A 14,818-nucleotide genomic window follows, 5' to 3' on the forward strand; every position below is an offset into this window, starting at 1 on the left:
TCCTATTTTTAGTGTCTCCCTGGGATTTGTAAACAGTTGAGTGGTTTCCCGCGTTAAGTGTGGAAGTAAGAGAAAAGACAGAAACCTTTTAAATTACGTCCCCGCTGCGACAGAAAAGCAAATTGATTTTGTTGTCTCTGAGGACCCTGAGTTTCATAGTAGGATCCCAGTGTAGCAAGTGACCCAGTCATGGGGCGTCAGTGTGCAATGTTAGTGTGCAGTCCTGAGTGGTTTGGGTCTATCTTCACCCGAGTAAAAGTAGATTAACTGCTGAGATGTCGCTAGGTTGTATCAAGGTTATGATAGTTTGTTTTTGAACACCGTGACTATCATGACCATGTTTTTCAAGAATTCGAATAATGAAAATGAGAAAGATTATCATGCAAATGCCAGCACCACCCAGACATCACTGGAAAACTCTAAGTGATGTCCAATTTTAAAAAAGGACTGAAGGACACACAACTGGATTGTGGAATAGATTATCAAAACAGAGCAAACTGCACCACAGGGAAAGAAGTCTTTAGATGTAGAAGTGTACAGGGAGTGTATTAGTCAGAGTTCTCTGGAGGAACAGAACTCACAGAATGAAGTCTTCATTAGTGTGGCTTACAGGCTGTGGTCCAGTTAGTCCAACATTGGCTCTCTACCAACGGAAAGTCCAAGAATGCAGTAGGTTGTTCGTTCGACAAGGCTGGATATCTCAGTCGGTCTTTAGTGTAAGCTGGAATCCTAAGAAGCAGGCTCTGACAGCAGGGAAGGGATGGGTTTGCTAGTGAGAGCAAGCAGTCCAAGAGAGGGCCAGCTTCCTTCTCCCGTGTCCTTTATATAAACTGCCATCACAAAGTGCCGCCCTGATTAAAGGTGGATCTTCCCACCTCAAAAGATCTGGATTAAAGGTCTACCTTCCCACCTCAAAAGATTATAAGTGGGTCTTCCCACTTTAAATTATTTCATCCAGATGCTTGGGTTTTAGTTAATTCCAGATTTAGTCAAGTTAACAGCCAACAAGAGCCATCATAGCGAGACTAAAACTCACAAGGCTGCTATGAGTCGGACAGTAAAAAACAGATGTAAAAAATTTCCCAACAGTACCAATGCTCAGTTGAAAAGCACATGGGGCATTATAGACAAAAATTTAAAAAAATTAAAAAATGCTGTTTTATGGCTTATCTTAGTTAGCTTTCAGTTGTTGTAATAGACAACACCATGAAAGTAGCTTGGGCAGAAAAGGGCTCATTTCATCCTAAAGATGTGTAGTCCATCATCCAGGGAAGTCAGGGCAGGAACTCAAGGCAGAAACCTGGAGTCAGGAACTGAAGCAGAGGCCGTGGAGGAATGCTACTTCCTGGCTTGTTTCCTATGGCTTGTTCAGTGCCTTTCTTCTACACCCCAACACCACCGGCTCAGGGGTGGTGCCACCTAAAATGCGTTAGGCCCTCCCACACCATCACCAATCAAGACAATGGCCTACAGACCTATCCATAGGCAAGCTGATGGAAACCATTTCCCAGTTCACGTTCTTCTTCCCAGGAAACTCTAGCCTGTGTCAACAAACAGACAAAGGAACAAAACCAACCCGGACATAGTCCCTGGATGACTATCTAGATTGAGAACTTAGAAGCCTTGGGAGAGAAAACCCCAGCAAATCTTAGTGTCGTGTGCAATGTGGATCTTGTTCTGACTCTGCTCTCTATCAAGTCACAGAAATTCTTCCCCTAGCTCTTGAGTACTGTCATTTGGAATATGGCCTTGAACATCATCTCGATTAATAGGGACACTTAATAAAACTTCATGTGTCAGTTAATTTCCTTTGTCAGCTTGATGGGGTTAGAATCTCCTGAGATGACACACCTCTGGCATGTCTGCCTTTCCAGAGACGTTTAACTGACAAAGGAACACCTACCCCTGAATGTAGACTGAATACGAAGAGAAAACCCGGAGTCATCATTTTTCTTCTTGCTGTGGCCTCGATGAGACCAGTGGCTTCACATTCGACATCTGTGCCTCCCTGCACAAGGGACGGCCCCCACGACTGTGAGCCACAACGGACTCTTCTTTCCATAGGCTGCTTCCTTCAGCTATTTGGTCCCAGTGACGAAGAAAGTAGCATCCAGTACAAGAAACTCGACAAGTGGTTATTGATACTTGGTCAATACTCACTCATATTGTACAAATAGAAATTTTCATAAATTACATTCAGACTCTAAACTTATTACAGAAAGTGAGAAAAATCTTCCTTAGACTCACTTTTTTTGGGGTGGTGGTGGTGGCATTGAGACGGGGCTTCAGTACATATCCTTGGCTAACCTAAAACTCCCTGTATAGACCAGGCTAGTCTCCAACTCACAGAGTGCTGGGAGTAGAGGTAAATAACACCATGCCCATCTTACATTACTTACACACTTGATGTCCTCACACCCTTTGCTGTTGCGCAGGGTGTGATTTGCTTAGTCAGGACAGAAAGGCTTTCTAAAGATAAAGAAATGCTGAATGCAATGTTTGATCTTATGGGAAAGGCAGGAGATAGCAGCTGTTGTACCCATCTTGTGAAACCCCCAGAGACCACCAAGGTTTCCAATGCAAGAACATAAGGGTCCTTTTATCGTCAGATTCAAACCTGAGCCACCGCACAGCAGATGGAGGGAACTACCACAGCAGCCTCGAGCCCAGGTATAGAGTTTTTATAGGAAAAAAACGCAAGCTGGGAATTACATGCTTGGCAACTTGGGATTGGGTAAAAGGTATATGGGGCAAGGTGATTTTTTGAAACGATTGGTCTAGACTTTGGGTGGGAAACCACATTTGAAACCATTGGGTTAGACTTTTTGGAGGGGAACCACAACTTGCTGAGCAGGATTATCTGGGCTGCTCAGCAGGATTATCTAGATAGCTTCAAGGGCCATAAACTGCAGACAGGATGTCTGCAGGAGCATACTGCCCTGTATCTGTTCGAGTTGTCATGGCACATTCCTGAGGTTCTTCCTGGAACTGAGTCCAGCAGGTGGTCTAAGATGGTGGCCCCACCCTAAGACGGAGTCTATATTGCTTGCACACAGCATTAGTTATGAGTCTACAAGATACTTATTGTTACTGGTCACAGCAAAGATGTCAAAACGTTGGCCTGATGTAAATCACATTTCCAAAGTGCAGTAGAAGAGGAATGTTCTTCTGTAATTTGGAGAGGTTGAGGAATTAATATAGGGGGAAGGACTTGAGTAAGTTATAAATTTATGTTTTTCAATAAAGTTTAAAAATGAAAGCGATTTTTACTAGTTGGCCAGTATGCCATCTGTCAAACTGAAAGGTGTTCCAGGGAAGGGATTGGGGGAGGAGGTTTTATAAGTGTAAAAGGATCAATAAAGTAGAAATAAGGAACAAGAAAGGACTGACCATTCATGTTTCCTTCCCCCTCTTATTAAAACAGTGGCTTCTCTTCCCCACGCTGGCTCCGGCAGACTGGGCCCCTTCTGACTGGTGACTGCTGTGTTTTACGCTTGTTTATCTGGACCTTTCCAAAGCTTATTTTGATTACTTAATACAACAAGAGGCTCTATTCTAATCTGGTCTGTTGGAAGGGATCTAGGGCAGAAAGGAACTCGGTTCATGGCTTCCATAAATTTTGTTTGGTGAAACCCTATTTACAGATCACGACAAAAATTCACATGCTGAAAAAGAGAAAGAAACATTTTGGAGTTGTTCATGTTTTAGATGAAATGTTTACACCAGCAAACAAAGTAATGGGTCTCGCTATGGTATTTTCATCACCTCCTTTTTCAGCCCATCATCCTCCTGCTGCCCTCACCCATGTCACTTTCTCTGTCTGTAGGCAAAATTCTGAGGCTGTGTAAGAGTAGAAACGAGGCTGAGCATTAGCTCAGTGTGCAGGGCCTGTCCCAGTGACTGTGGGTCCTGATTTTGATCACCAGTCATTGAGAGAGAGAGAGAGAGAGAGAGAGAGAGAGAGAGAGAGAGAGAGAGAGAGAGAGAGAGAGAACACCATTGTAAATTTTATCTTAGACTGAATTCAGTTTGCCACTACATGAAAAAAAAAAGGATGTCCTACATATTACAGGTGGTTCACAGAAACAGTATTAGAAGCAGTCATATAAGCTGCAGAATATCCTGCTGTAGCACAAAACAGACAGAAAGGTGTTGTTATTATTATTTGTTTCGTTTTGTTTTTTTGAGACACGGTCTTACTGTGTAGCTCTGGCTGGACTCGCATTCACTACGTAGACCAGGCTGGCCTTGAACTCACAAAAATACTATTCCTGCCCCTGCTTCCACAATGCTGCTGCCACCACAACCAGCCGTAATTATTATTTTTGTCTTTTTGATTGTGAGCCTTAGGTCTTTAACGGGGGAGCCATCTCTCCAGTCCTATTGTTTTAAAGGAAGCATGGGTCATCTCTGCTTAAGAAGTTTTCTTGTGTTTGCATTTATAGTCTTATAATTCCAGTGGTGCTGGTATGGTCTGTATCTAGTTTTTTTTTAATCAATGTCAGTATCAGGACTGTGACACTGGACTACAATTTTGCAAGGTATTGTCACTGAAAGCAGCTGGGCAACAGAAAAGGGACCTCTTTATGTTATTCTTGGAAATGTATGTAAATTACTTAAAAGCAGAGAAATTAATTAAAAATCAAACTGCAGGCCCCGAGAAGCAACTATTTCTAAAAAGTTACAGTAGTAATGTGATGAAATAGAATCACCATACAAAACAGAAAAAAAAAAAATGGGAGGACAGTTGAGTCCTAAGTCCAAAGGAGGATTGTTTAAGAAACAACTGTCAATTGGTTTTCATTCCATGAAAATTAAACATAGCACCGAAAAGAGCCACAACATCTGGAAACGACTGGATGGCAGCCGGCAGCCGAGTCTGGCTTGATGGGTCACGGTAAGACATGAGAACCCGGGCTCTGTTATGTGGTCCAAACACGGTGATGTAGATATTTTCTAGTCTATAGAAAGGCCAGTGAGGAAGAGAAGGATCGCTAATATCGCATGCTGTATTCATCTATTTGGATCGTAGGTCCCTTTGAATTATTAGCCGGCAGAGAATACGATAAAGAGCGAGCCTTGTGGAGTATCTGCTAAAGACCTTTACTGCATGTTGGCTTTGGCTTACAACTCTTGAGACAACTTAATGGGAATAAAGAAGAGGTAGGTTTGTTGAAGGAAACAGATGCGTTGGAGAAACAGATGAGGAGCAGCTCAAAACAGAAATGGGTGAATACAGAAGTGGTTTTATTAAGGAAAATATTAGTATGCGTTGCCGAAACCCGGGATCGAACCAGGGACCTTTAGATCTTCAGTCTAACGCTCTCCCAACTGAGCTATTTCGGCCCCGCCCGGCGTGGCTTCACGCTAAGTTCTAATGACTTTATCATTTAGGTCCCCGCCGTTATGACAAAACCGACGAGAGAACCTAAGATTAAGTAAGAATTTTGATGTTCGACATCTTATTGTATTATGAAGAGAAAAGTAAGGAGACAATTTAAATTGATCTTTAAAACTTGCCTTAGCGCAGGGAGTGGTGGTGCACGCCTTTAAACCTAGCATTGGGGAGGCAGAGGCAGGAGGATCTCTTTGAGTTCAGGACTAGCCTTCCTAGAGTTCCAGCTCAGGGCTGAGACACTGTCTAAACAAAAAAGTTGTGATTTTTGTTAAATGCTATAATGTATTCTGGGTCAATTTATACATTTAAGGAGCAGTCCAGACCATACGTTTTCGTGTCTTTTGAATTTCGTTGGCTGGAATTTGTAGTTGGTTAATTGGGTAAAAGTCAGAGGGAACACAGTAGCGAATCCAGGTCATATATCTTACAAGCAAGTAGCCTACCAGTTTCCCTGGTGGTCTAGTGGTTAGGATTCGGCGCTCTCACCGCCGCGGCCCGGGTTCGATTCCCGGTCAGGGAAGTACTGCTTTTGCAGTTCACTCATACACAGGCTGTACACTGTACAGTAAAAATTTCTTTTTCATATGGGAGTTTCTGCTTTGTGTTCGGTTTATTTTGGGTATTCCAACTGAAAATTTCAAATGATGCAGTGTCACCATTTAAAAAAAATTACTAATAATTATTTCATCTTGTGAAGACCGAGGATGAGATAGCCCAACGCTCTTGCCAGAGGACGTAGGTTCAGTTGTCAGCACCGACGGGTCAGCCCACAAGTGCCGGTTACTCCATTTCCAGGAGATCCAATGGTCTCTCCTCTTGCCTCATTGGCACCAGACATCCACGTGGCACACTAACATACGTACAGGCAAAACACTCATGTATTAAAATGTAAACAAAAATCTTATTAAATTTATTTGTCGTGTTTGTGCCTGAGTGTGTGTATATATATATATATATATATATACACATATATATGTGTGTGTGTATGTATGTACACACACACACACACACACACACACACACACACACACACACACACACACACACACACACCTCGCACCACGTGCCGGCAGAGGCTGGAGTTAGAGGCAGTTACGAGCTGCCTGTGGCGGGCTGAGCCCGGAACTCAACCCTCTGGAATCCTCCCTCCTCCCCACCTCTCTCTGGGCTTTTGCATTTAAAAACTCCCGCTAGAGGGCGGGTCAGCGAGAGCTGGCTGGGGTTCGTACAGCGCTCTTTAAGATGCTTGTGAAGGAGACAAGTGGGAACTCGCGGGGCTTCCCACGGCCTGGGAAGTTCCGGGGTGAAAAGCGGAGGGCCTCAAAATTTCTCGGTTCCACTGGCGCAAGAGAACTTGTTTTAAATTCATTTGTCTAAAGGGAGGGTACACTGAATTCTCAGTGCGTCGATTTAACTAGGATTCTAAGACATCTTACCGCGAGGGACCTGAATTAATCCCAAGCACCGGAGAACCTGGCGGAGAAGATCGCCGCAGGACGACATTAACCCCTAAAGGAGAGATCCATCCTTGACTGTGAGGCTACCCCGCGGAGTGGGCTGGGCATTTCAAAGGGGATCAGATTGCTCCCCTCAGCGATGACGTCTACAACATCCCTTGCAAAGGAGAGAGAACAGTGAGAGCATGGTCTGAGCTGTTCTGGCAGCTATGCATACCCCCAAACCTCCTTTCATATGTATAGTACATAATATGCAGCGTATTTACAAAGTTCCGGCTTGCCCTTTGATGATGGATGTGGGGGCATCTGTTTTCCAGTGTGGCCACTTTGATTAAATGTCCTCTCTCTGCTCTTCACAATCCTCTCCGGCATGTGAGACAGGCGGTTGATAATAGTTTGTTGTCCAGACTCTAGGGGCCAGAACTTAGTTATAAAAGTCTGGTAACATACTTGTAACTGCATAATCAATATTTGCCGTTCCTATTCAACTTGAGACAGCTGTAGGATCCTGACTGGGCTAGGACCAGGTGAAAGGCAGCCCAGGCAGTGGCGTTGTTTCTTCCAAAGAGACCAGGCATTAGTTCATTGATCACTGAACTGATGGGTCTTCTTTCTTTATTTTTCACTTGTAGTCTACTTTACAAAAAAGAAAAAGAAAGAAAGAAAGAAAGAAAGAAAGAAAGAAAGAAAGAAAGAAAGAAAGAAAGAAAGAAAGAAAGAAAGAAAGAAAGAAAGAAGAAAGAAAGAAAAAAAAAAGAAGAAAAGGAAACACTAGAGAGAAAATCAGTCCCTGGATTGATGTTTTTAAGAAGCAGTTGATACAGCATTAAACCAAGTAACACCAGCAGGGGGCGCCCTTGCTCCAGGTCGGTCCAAGGTTAACTTTGAAGCCCGGCAACCTTGCCCTTAGAAGCAAGCATACCAGTGCGCTGATTGCAGAGAGATCACCTTTGATACGAAGAAAAGAGATGACAGTCAGGCAGAGAGCCCAGAGTCACACAGCGGGTGAAAACACACGGCTTCGGATTAACGGACAGGGGAAAGAAGTGGATAACCGTGTTGTTCTGGCTTTCTTGGGAATCCATTTTTCTTTCTTTTCTCTCTTTTTTCCCTGTTCATTCATTCATTCGTCTATTTAATTAATTATTTATTTTACATTTCGACTGTGATTTCCCCTCCCTCCTCCCCTCTTGCCCCCCACCCCCCTACACTCCTCCTCCTCCTCCTCCTCCATTTCTCTTTAGAAAAGGGCAGGCCTCCCACGGATATCAACCAGCCCTGATAGATCAAGTTGATCTATCCTCTCCTATTGAAGACTGGATGAGGCAACCCGGAGGAGGAAAAGGTCCCAAGAGCAGGCACCAGAGTCAGAGACAGTCCCCGCTCCCAGTGTTAGGAGTCCCACAAGAAGACCAAGCTACACAACTGTCACATACATGCAGAGGGCCTAGCTCAGTCCCATGCAGGCTCCCTGCTTGTCAGCTCAGTCTTTGGGAGCCACTACAAGCCCAGGATAGTTGACTCTGTGGGTTTTCCTGTGGTGTCCTTGACTCCTCGGGCTCCCACAATCCCCCCACCGTCTCTTCCGCAGGAGGGAGTCCTTTTTTCTCTCTTAGTCATTATCTTAATTTCCCCAGGAAATAACATCTACCAAGTGCTGAGAATGATGCCGAGCGATGTGATGCCACCGAGCCAGTCAGTCCTATAGAGGGCCTTGTGAAGGCAAAGCGGGGATACCCGTGAAGCTCAACTGGAAAGAATTTTCTGTGCCGAATTCTTTTTTCCTGTTAGAACTCACCTTTTCATATATATATATATATATATATATATATATATATATATATATATATATATATATAATCCCCGACTGAGTGATTTAGGCTCCTTTAACTGACTCAGACTTTTCTGGATCAGGAGCAAAAACTCACTGACTGCCCTCCTCCCCCAGGAACGCGGATAGGAGAGGTGGGGGGAAGGGCGGAACTTTCCTAATACAGATGATGTCATAACAGCAACTGTTCTTTAAAGCATTCGAATCCTGGCATTTCAAAGTGAGCGGCCTTTGGCTTTTTGCCTGGGGACAGTTTGGTGGGAATTCCTCTGTGTGAGATCTCTCAGGGAACTGCTGGGCCTCAGACTCCGCAGGGATGTGGGGTGGGGTGGGATGTAGCGGCTTCTACCTCACAGATCACAGATTCACAGGTTGTGTGAGGTATCTGCGCACCTCCCTCTCCTTCCTGGGTGATCAGGAGAATGGAGGCCACCGGTGTTCTCCAGCACTGGTCAAATGGGGTGGTGGTGGCACCCGGGCCCTCAAGGGCTCAAAGTTGCTCATAGGGGAAAACACAAGACGAAACACTCACATGGTACTGTGTCCAAGCTGTCTAAGGTGCTGGATTTAGGCTTGTATCTGCGAAGAATCTCACCACTGCCGAGGATTTTCCTTGTTAACAGTGTACCCTCAGCTCCCTAGATTCCACTCGCCACCGTTACACAGCTGCTGAAAAGCTTTGATGGCACATATTTCTTTCCTTAGTTGTGTTTCTATTGCGGTGATAAGACACTATGAACGAGGTAACTAATGAAAGAAAGCATTTACTTTGGGGCTTATGGTTCCAGAGGATTAGAATCCGGGACTATAAAGGCAGCAAGCAAAGACCAGAGCAGTAGCTGGGAGTTCCTATCTCCACCCACAAGCACAAGGGGAGGGCAGGGAGAGAGAGAAGAGGAGAGGCTATGCCCAATGACAAGAGTGATGCACCTCCTGCAACAAATTCTCATCTCCTAATCCTTCCCAAACGGTTCCACTGACTGGAACCTATGGGATTCCTGTGACCCTACGGGGGCCATTCTCCTTTAAACCACCATCTTGCTAACCATAAATTAGTGGATGAGGTAGTTCATTTCAACAGTAATTGATGGGAACCATTTGGGAATCCACTTTCCATCTAGTACATAAACCTATGCTATCATTAGCCATTAATATTAGTTCTAGCGTCTTTACTCTGAGCAGAGTACATCTGGAACGGGTAACCTGTGAATTCTCTATGGCAGTGCCCTTCTGTGTGGTTCCTTTTATAGTTTCTTCAATGTAACTTTGAAACTGGGAGAAGGATGACTGGCAGGGGGCAGTGAGGGGGTGCCTCTCTCAGAAAGAGCTAACTTCCTGAGCTGGGGAGTGAACTGGCCAGAGCAGAGAGCACCCTCAAGTCACAGGGTTATGGGACCCAGAGTGCTCAGGTCTGGGTGCTGGGGGATGTGGAATGTCAGGTGATTACAAGGCACCACACAGGTAGGCGCTCTCCCTAAGATTGCCTCTCTGCATGTCGTCAGACGCTAGTGAGTTCCAGGACCAATTTGTCTCCTAAAAATTATAATATATAACAAATATATTAAATGTATACAATAATAAATAAAAATATACAAAATAATATATCTATATATTTTTGAAGCAGGTCTCATTATGTAGCCTTGGCTGTCCGGGAACTCACCTTGTAAACTAGGCTGGCATCAAACTCACGAGAACTCCACTTGCCTGCAAGTACAGGGATCAGAGGCCTGTGCCACCACACCTGGCCATTAAAAGTGTTTTAACTGTGTGTCAGGGTGAAGAATCTATAGAGCATCACAGTTGAGGAAAACCCTTGGCAGTGGTGGGATTCAAACCCACATCCCTAAAGAGGTTGAAACCTTAATCCACTACTCTAGACCACTTGGCCACACTGCCACATCTGAGTGTTCTCACTTGTGTATTCCTTCCATGTGTAATCTGGAGCTCCGGCAGGCCTTCCCCCAGGTCTCCTCCCCAACCTCCCTGGTTTCCTCCCTGCCTGTCAGCAACCCTATTTGACCAGTGCAGGAGAACACTAGTAGCACACAGACATCCTATTGATTGTGAATTGCCTGTCTCTCAGCTTCTGCTTGTATTCTATGCAGTTTTTACTGACCAACAATTTGATTCACCGTGTTGTGGTAATGTATTATGTCCCCCAATATACTGTGTCTCCCAGTAAAATTAAACTTACCTGGATATCAGAGGAAAAAGCCAGCCACTATATAGAATTTGGGCAATGGCAGCACACGCCTGTAATCCTATCACTTTGCAGGCAGAGATCTGTCTGGATCTCTGTGAGTTCAAGGCCACACTGGGAACAGAGCCAGGCATGGTGGCACATTCCTTAAATTCCAACACTAGTTAACCACGGAGGTCTGGAGGTCTGTACAGACAGATAAAGTGACAGATCTAAACAGGAAGAGGAAGTGATATAGCTGGGCAGAGAGAGTGACTGAGAGAACAGAACAGAAAGGCATATAGGTGTGGGTAGACAGAAAGTAGTCTTTGGAAGCTGTGGAGTTGGTGAGGTAAGGTTAGCTGTGGTTTTCCCTATTTCCCTGATCTCTCAGGTTTTCACCCCTATATCTGGCTCCATGTTTTTTATTTAATAAGAGTGTTTATCAATTTGTCTACACCATATGTAGCAACTGGATGTTCAAGGATTCATCTCTCACAGTAGGCATTGATCCTCATCCCAGAGATTGAGGAAGCAGCCTCAAGAAGTCAGTGATAAACTCCAGGTCTTCTGTGTTTCTAGCTGACTGGATATAAGTGGAGGGTCCCCACCAGCCCTTCTCAGATCTGATGGCATGCTGGAATACCCTATAGAGCTCAGAAACTCACTGACTTATATTTACCAGACAATATAAAGGATCCAACAACCCAGGAACAGCAAATGCAAGAGGCAGAATGTGGTGGCAGTCCTACTTAGCTGCACTACTCTCTTTGGATGGACCTCTCAGCACTTCAATTCACTCTCCAGTCTGGAAACTCTGAGTGCTTCATTTAGAGATTGTTATAAAGATTTGATCCCCTTAGCCACAATAACTTTATTAACTCAGACTCCTGAATCTTCTACTTCCCTATAGCTGAGGGGTAGGGCTGAAAGAACTGGGCTCTATCCAAGGCCTGGACATTCAGGTAGCAAGCTCTTGCCTCTGAGACTCACTGCATTAGAATAAGAGGCTCCCACCACCCAGGGAACGACAAGGTATGGGTCTCACCCCAGAAACTGGGGACAAAAGCCAAATGCACATTTCTTGATGTGCCGAGGGTCACAGATTTCCTTTTGATGTATTTTGTTTTGGCAGTTGAGACTGTAGTGTCACACTATAGCCCTGGTTGGCCTAGATTCATTAAGTAGCCTGGACTAGCCTAGAACTTGCAGCAATTCTGCCTCAGTCTCCTGAGTGTTGATATTACAGGTGTGCACAACCACACCTGGCTGGCCCATGTCCCTTTTCTTCTCTTGGTTTTACTCGTTTGCTCGGACTGAATGATGAGATATACCAGTGGATAGCAGTGAGTATTCCTTCTCCCCAGATGTTGTCATGTTTTTATAACAGTTTATATTGGCTCACCTCATCCCCTGGGTCTCTGCCTATTGGTGCTGTCCCAGAGTCCCCCAGTTCTTCCTGTTGCCCCTTCCAGCCTTACTGTCTAGCCCATCTCCATTCCTTTGTGACACCTCACTGACCTGCAGGACCTTCTGTTACCAGGGACACCACAGCCAGAAAACTTGGCTGGGACTCAGGGACCTCACAGCCACCACACTTGGCTAGGACCCAGAGTAGCAAACAGTAAGCAAAGAATGGACAAAAGGGAGACCAGATATCTACACTAGAAGCACTTCAAATGTTATAACTCCAGATGCCTAGATCCCAAAGGAGAACTATAAATGTGAACAACCAAGACAATGTGCCTCCTCCAGAAGCCAGCACCCCTCCTGAAGTAACCCCAAGAAAAGCAATTCAGGTGAAGCACAAGATGAGGACTTCAAAATAGCAATTATGAATATATTCAAAGACATTAAAAAAGATAAGAATAAATGCCTCAAGACGACAAAACAAGCAGTTGAATGAAATAGTGAAAATAATTCAAAATATGAAAGTAGAATATAACAAGGGAGAGACATGCTAAAGAAAAGACAAATTTGCCGGAGGTAAGCCACAGCAGCAGATTAAGAGATGTAAAAGATACAATTTAGGTATTGAAGACAAGGTAGAAAAAATGGATAGTTCATTCAGAGAAAATATTAAAAAAATACAAGCACAAAACATTCAGGAAATTTGGGACATAATGAAAAGACTAAACCTACAAATAATAGATATAAAAGAATGAGAAGAAACTGAGGTCAAAGGCACAGGAACCATTTTTAGCCAAATCATAGAAAAAAATTTTCCCAATCTAAAGAAAGAGATATTTATCAAGACATAAGAGACATACATCAAGTAGACAGGACTAGAAAATAAATTCCCTGTGACACATAATAATCAACACTAATTGTACAAAACAAAGAAAAGATATTAAAAGCTTCAAGGGAAAAAAGGGCATGTCACATATAAAGCCAAGCTCATAATAATAATACCCAGTTTTTTCAATGGAGACTCTAAAAGCCAGAAGGGCCTGGACAGATGTTCTACAAACTCTGAGAGACCAAAGATGCCAGCCCAGACTATAATACCCAGCAAAACTATCAATCACAGTAGATGGAGAAAGAAAAACCATTTCCTGATAAAACATTTTAAACAATTCCTGTTCACCAATCTAGATCTATATCAGATACTGGAAGGAAATCTTTAGTCTGAATAGAAGGCTAACTACACCCAAGAGGACACAAAGAATAAATAATCCCAGAACACTTAATAACAAGAGGAAAAGAAATCCCACACCATAACAACAACAACAACAAAAAACCCCAAGAATTACACTGCTTGTTAATAACTCTCAATATTAAAGGTCTCAATTCTCCAATAAAAAGACATAGATAAATTGGATTAGAAAAGAGGATCCATCCTTTTGCTGCATCCAATAAACAAACCTCACTATCAAGGTTAGACATCACCTTAGGAAAAAGGGATGGAAAAAGGTATTCTAAGCAAATAGACCCAAGAAGCAAGCAGGAGTAGTTATTTAAATAGATGATGAAATAGACTTTAAGTCAGAACCAACCAAAAGATAGGGAAGGACACTACATACTCATATTAAAGGAAAAATCAAGATTTCACAATTTCAAACATCAGTGTATCAAACACAAGGGCACTCAAGTTCATAAAAGGAACACTACTATAGCTAAAGTCACATATTGGCACTAACGCAGTGATAGTGGGTAGCTTCAATACCCTACTCTTACCAATGTACAAGTCACCTAAAAAAACTAAACAGAGAAATGCTGGAGTTTAAATAACATCATAAATCATCAAATGGGACTAACTGACATCTTGAGAACATTCCACTGAAACACTAAGGAATATACTTTCTTTTCAACAGAACTATCTCCAAAATCAACCACATGTTAGGACAGAGAACAAGCCTCAACAGACATAGGAAAACTGAGATAACACCCACATCTTATCTGACCATCATGGGTGGTCGAGAAAGAAATTTAAAACTTTTTAGAATTGAATGAAAATAAAAACAACATATCCAAATCTATGGGACACAATGAAGGCAGTTCTAAGAGTCAAGCTCATAGCACTAAATGCATACATAAAAAATTGGAGAGATCTTATATCAGTAACTTGAGGACATATATGAAAGCTCTAGAAAAAACAAGAAGAAATAACATTCAAGAAGAGTGAGTAGGAAGAAATAAACTCAAAGCTGAAGTCAATGAAATAGAAACACAAAAATACAAAGAATTAATGAAATGAAGAATCAGTTCTTTGAGAAAATCAACAAGATTGACCAATTTTAGCCTAATTAACTAAAAGACAGTGAGAGAAGATCTAAATTAGTAAAACTGGAGATGAAAAGGAGGACATCACAAAGACACCACAAAGATAAAGAGGAAATTCAGACAACCATAAGACCATACTTAAAAAATCTGTATTCCACCAAACTGGAAAATGTAAAAGAAATTGATGTATATTTGATTGGTACATATGACCTTGGCATATATGACCTACC

The 14,818-nt window shown here is 43.1% G+C and overlaps 1 long non-coding RNA gene and 2 other non-coding genes across 6 annotated transcripts in view; 1 reads left to right on the top strand and 2 right to left on the bottom strand.

The window, feature by feature from the left end:
• Positions 1-12,365, bottom strand: part of LOC131911378 (uncharacterized) — a 13,245-nt gene extending 880 nt beyond the window's left edge. The window contains exons 1-2 of one of the 4 annotated variants that reach the window (XR_009379351.1): positions 1,904-4,708; positions 582-830 (exon numbers count right to left, since the gene is read on the bottom strand). This is a non-coding gene — a long non-coding RNA (uncharacterized LOC131911378). The other 3 variants (XR_009379349.1, XR_009379348.1, XR_009379350.1) reach the window with 3 other exon arrangements.
• Trnaf-gaa (transfer RNA phenylalanine (anticodon GAA)) lies at positions 5,274-5,346 on the bottom strand. Its single transcript has one exon. It is a non-coding gene; the product is annotated as a tRNA-Phe (tRNA).
• Positions 5,847-5,918, top strand: Trnae-cuc (transfer RNA glutamic acid (anticodon CUC)). The gene has a single exon. It is a non-coding gene; the product is annotated as a tRNA-Glu (tRNA).
• Positions 12,366-14,818: the final 2,453 nt, after the last annotated feature.

Source organism: Peromyscus eremicus, chromosome 5 (assembly GCF_949786415.1).
Source record: "Peromyscus eremicus chromosome 5, PerEre_H2_v1, whole genome shotgun sequence".
Classification (NCBI taxonomy): Eukaryota; Metazoa; Chordata; class Mammalia; order Rodentia; family Cricetidae; genus Peromyscus; species Peromyscus eremicus.